Below are 5,075 nucleotides of genomic sequence, written 5' to 3' on the forward strand. Positions count from 1 at the left end.
CTCAGATTGCGATACTTATTTATATGTACGGATAATTTTGCAATATATAGTTAAATAATAATTTTAGTTTGACTAAAAGTAACCACAAAAAAAAAAAAAGCAAAGAGTGAAACTTAAAACAAAAGTAATTAGATAATTAAGGCAATTTCTTTACGGCATATCTAACGATGACAGAGGCCTCTATCCCTCTCAGACTCTCTTTGATCTCCTTGCATTTATTTCGGGTGTGATAGGAGCAAAGCATAAAGAACAGGAAAATGGGCATCCTCTCAATCCGCAGTAGCTTCTGCTTCTTCGCTCTGGTTTTTGTTGCTCACGGTCTTCTTCTCACTCTCTCGACTGCTTCTCAATCTGAAGTTGGTATGGTCCCTCTCTTTCTCTTTCCCCCCACTTCTGTGTTCAATGTCAGAGTCTCGTGTCGTGTCGGTTAAAGATTCATACGAAACAAGTTTCCAAATTTTTTGGGGTGAAAATCTACTGCATGGAGAGTGTATGAGCGTCGTGCTTAGTCATTTGGAGCTTCTTCTTTGATCTGGTGCACCCACTGAAGCCGATGCTCTGTTGTGTGATTGCTCTGCATGACTTCATCTCGGTTGCATTCCTTGTTGAAGCGGATCAACTTTGGACCTCAGCAACTATACCCATCATAAATCTATCTCAAACCCTCCAGGCAAAAAAGAAAATGGAAATGCTTTGTCTTAGAAATAGTCAATTCTATTTCTTGATGGGAGCAGGGAAGGGATATAACTCAATGGTAGAGTGTCACCTAGACGTGGTGCGCAAAAAAGATTTCATCTTAAAATCAATGAGAAGAAGATTGAGATCTCTTTGAAGAATCTTTAGCATAGAGTAGGCATGTCACAGGTTATACAGAAATTCCACAGTACGAAAAACTGAAAATGGCTTACCATATACATCTCCAGATAAGTAGGAAATTCATTATGTGAACGAATTTTCAAGAACATTCAGTAAATCTGTAAACATAAGAATTCATTCCAGATTCGCATGCACCTTCTTCTTTTATTTTTTATTTTTTATTTTTTATTTTTATGCCGCTTTCGTTTTCTCAGTTGTCCCTCGGGCTTTTCCTTTCCTCATGCTTTTCTTCCTTAACACACCTGTGACTATCTGGGGAAGGTTGAGCCAACGTTGTTGTTCTTGGCATTCGTGATTCAAAAACTTTGTTTACGTTCAGATCTCTGACACTCGCTCTTAAACTGGTTCGAACGATTAACGGCTTGTTCAGCTTCAGACGAATAGCCATAAGATATTGACTTTGAGACTCTCAACCACGTGCTTTAATAGTTGATATAGTAGCAATTAGCATTCCATGTTTGCTTCTATGTACCGAGTAGCATTACGTGGAATAAGGAAAAGTTTAGGTTATTTTCTTGGGAGACAATGTAATCCGGGACATCATTTTCTCTTGGCTCGACATCTTAGCATGGGTTGCGGAGATGTCTGCTTCAAAAGTAAATCTTGCTTTTCCCTGTTCCTGTCTGTGCTCTTTAAGCATGTTGTTCTTGTTTGTGATGATTAGGATCTGTAACAATTCTGTTCCCAGATCCAATTTCAGCCAAAATATTTCCATTGTAACATCGAGAACAAGAAAAGAACATATCATAAACGCAAAGTGATGCCTTGATAGTAAAGACTCGACACCAAACTCAGCCTCGAGAAACATGGCACTGTGTGCAAGGTCTCGAGAATGGCAAATCTCTTGCCCCGACAGTATCTGACTACAGTGGACCTGAGAGACCGCCATGACCCCATGCAATTAGATGCGATTAGTCGAGCTCATCATGGGTGGAGCTCCTTATCCTATGTAAATTGGGGTCTGTAAGAGATCCAAGTACCCATTACCATACGCAAAAATGAATAGAACAGGAACAAATTCTTTGTCTCTCTGTTTCTCTCTGAATGACTTTCGTAGGCACATGCCTGTTCTCCTTCATGTAGGAGTGAAGTAGATCACCAAATATTGAGGCATTTTTGTTCTTTAATCATATGAATTAAATCCTTTGTTACATGTTAGCAATCTGCAAAATTGATTTGCCTGACTCTTATATTCCGTACACGCTATTGACATGTGTTGGGAAATTACGTTTTTGTGGTGCTATTGACTTTGTGAGTTGCATTTCAGAGACAATAAACCAAAAAATCAGATAACAGAGTCAGCTGTTATGCTTCACGAGCAGTGTTACACGATCTGTGAATTGTGCTTCTGTCAACTTCTTCGCTAATATCATTTCTTTTCCCTTTTTTTTTTTTTTTTGGGGTGTGTTTAGGTGATGAGACTCCATTCACTTATATTGAAGGAACTGGAAAAGGCCGAAAGAATGGGGCCAGATTGACCCGCATTGGCGAGCATGTAGCACTGGGAAATTGCAGTCTCCGATCGATCTGCTCGATGAGAGAGTGCAAGTCTTTCCGAATTTGGGGAAGTTGAAAAGAGACTATAAACCAGCTCCTGCCATTGTGAGGAACAGGGGACATGATATCACCGTAAGAGCTACCTTGTTGCCTTTGTTATTTTATAAAGCGGTGTCATGCACAGTGAAACTTGAAACAACCCGATTTTTATTGACGGTATGATTGTCCGCTTATGTAACCAGGCCTAGGTGCTCGCCGTGGTGAAGCAAGAGCCGATAATTTGAGAAGTTCTGTTTTTTTAGTGGAAGTAGTTATAACCACAAAGATATTAAAATCTTTGGCTCATTTTACAGATTATTATCCATGAGTAATTCTTGTTCCCTGATAATGGACGGTGGCATCTGCCTTCCATCTATTAACCTCCTCTGAAAAAAAGAATTCTGGACCGACTACAAACTCAACATTATTCAATAATGAGCTGATCTACCATCTGTTTTTACTAATGACTCTTTAACCAGGTAATGTGGAAAGGATATGCAGGGCAGATCAACATAAATGGGACTTACTACAAACTTCTACAGTGTCATTGGCATTCCCCCTCCGAGCACACGTTTAATGGATCAAAGTATGAAGCTTTGTCATTGTTGTTTGTACATGATACGTTTTCCTCGTGAATTAATGCACAGGACATCATGAACTTTTCACTTGATTTCTTTTTCTGCATTATGCACAAATCACACTAAACAAGATAGTTTTTCCCCCATAGTACCGGTGAGGATGTCAAAATTCATTCTGCAGATATGACTTGGAGCTTCACGTGGTCCATTTAAGCTCTCACGGAGAAATAGCCGTGATCGGGATTGTCTACAAGTATGGCCGACCCGACCCTTTCCTCACAAAGGTGCATAGGCCGCTTCATCTCACTCTTCTTACTGCCACATGTGCATTTTTACGTGTAGCCACTGTATTGCTATCATTCTTGCTCGTAGGTTATGTGAATGCTTTGAACTCAGCCATAATCCGCAAAGCTGAGCTTGTATACGTGCATGTTCATGCATCACTGATCATCTGTCTGATTAATTTTTTGCAATTTGCTTCACCTCTTTTGCTCATATGGAACCTGAAGATCCAGTTCAATAGAATGGACCATGTGGTCTCTGCCTTCTGCCTTTTGTCCTTCTGATTTCATTTCACTATCTCTCGGCAGCTACTCGAACACATAAAAGTAGTCAGGAAGGAAGACAGAGACTTGGGGGTCATAAATCCAGGGATCATCAAATTCGGCAGCAGGAAATACTTCAGATACATTGGTTCTCTCACGGTCCCTCCATGCACCGAGGGTGTCGTGTGGACAATAATCAGGAAGGTAATAGACTAGATTTACATGACGATTCTTATATGGAAACACATATGGTCCTATGGTCCGAGGATGGTCTCAAGGCATGCTGTTTTGTGAACTTTGACTAGGTGAGGACAGTCTCGAGGGAGCAAGTAGAAGCACTGAGAGAAGCTGTTCATGATGTAAGTGCTCTCTAAAAGGGTGTTTCGTTTTGATTTGGTTGCCACTTAACAGAGTGGACCTTTTATAGAAAAGAAACGTGAGCTCTACGTGCATTTAGGTCCTCTTTAAAGACCTGTTGATCCCTTCATGTGATAACAAGTGATACTTATTCTCTTCATAAATGCACAAACATGTACACGACATAAAGTCCCATGATTGAAAACGGAGTCCTCCCTCCTGCGACTGATTCGATTCATCTTCATCTTTCTTGCCTTATTTGATGCTTGTCCATTTGGATAGGGATATGAAGCCAATGCAAGGCCGACTCAGCGATTAGATAGAAGAGCGGTCTGGCTATACACCCCAAGAGACAATGGTGGTGCTGCTTAGGTCAAAGCCAGAATTTGACCAAACAAAGCATTTTCTCAGCTTCAAGACTGTCTTTTATTACCTTACTACTTGAATCATTTGCGATTCAAACATACCGTTTCATTTTGATAAGTCGATATAGAGACCAGGTGGGGATGAAAACCACAAGGTGTGCTGTCAGTGTAATATTTGAATTTTTTTTTTTACCAAGTCAAAGTTCAAATGGTCAAAGAGACAATAAATAATAAATAAAATGAATATTTGACCCAGTCAACAAAGGGACCTCAGCTTCCTTTTAAGATTGAGAGCTCGCGCAGAGGGGCGGAGAGAGAGGAGGAGGAGGAAGAAAGAAGAGGTTACTCGGCACAAATGACTCATCAAGCTGATTTAATTCTGATTCGCAACGTCCGATAAGTGATTGTGCCCTTCACTCATCTAATTGAAGTAATATTTGAAGTTATAGCACAAATTCAAGGTTAAGTCGATTTTGAGTTGCAAGGTTTGATTGAGGAGTTATCAGGCTGTGTGTGTATATATTATAGTTTAGGGTGTTGTGGAATTGTAGGATGTTGGGATTGTCGGTTTCCCAAAAACCGGATTCGACACTAAATCGAACCCTTAAAAGGAATACGGAAGACAAGCCCGGGAAAAAACATGTATCACCGATCCTAAAGCACACCACGGAATCGAGCGTACCTTGTTAGCCACAGATTTAATACCAACACCGATAAGAGGAAGAGAAAACCGATCCCGTTCGATCTGATAACATTGATTGGCCTTGAAGGGAAGAGAGAGTCGCCTTATTCTTTTTGTTTTTCTTTTTGGAGGGAGA

The 5,075-nt window shown here is 40.4% G+C and overlaps 1 pseudogene; it reads left to right on the forward strand.

Annotated features, from left to right (window-relative positions):
* The first annotated feature begins 257 nt into the window (after positions 1-257).
* On the forward strand, positions 258-4,517 carry LOC120289827 (annotated as a pseudogene).
* The last annotated feature ends 558 nt before the right edge of the window (positions 4,518-5,075 follow it).

Source organism: Eucalyptus grandis, chromosome 11 (assembly GCF_016545825.1).
Source record: "Eucalyptus grandis isolate ANBG69807.140 chromosome 11, ASM1654582v1, whole genome shotgun sequence".
Classification (NCBI taxonomy): domain Eukaryota; kingdom Viridiplantae; phylum Streptophyta; class Magnoliopsida; order Myrtales; family Myrtaceae; genus Eucalyptus; species Eucalyptus grandis.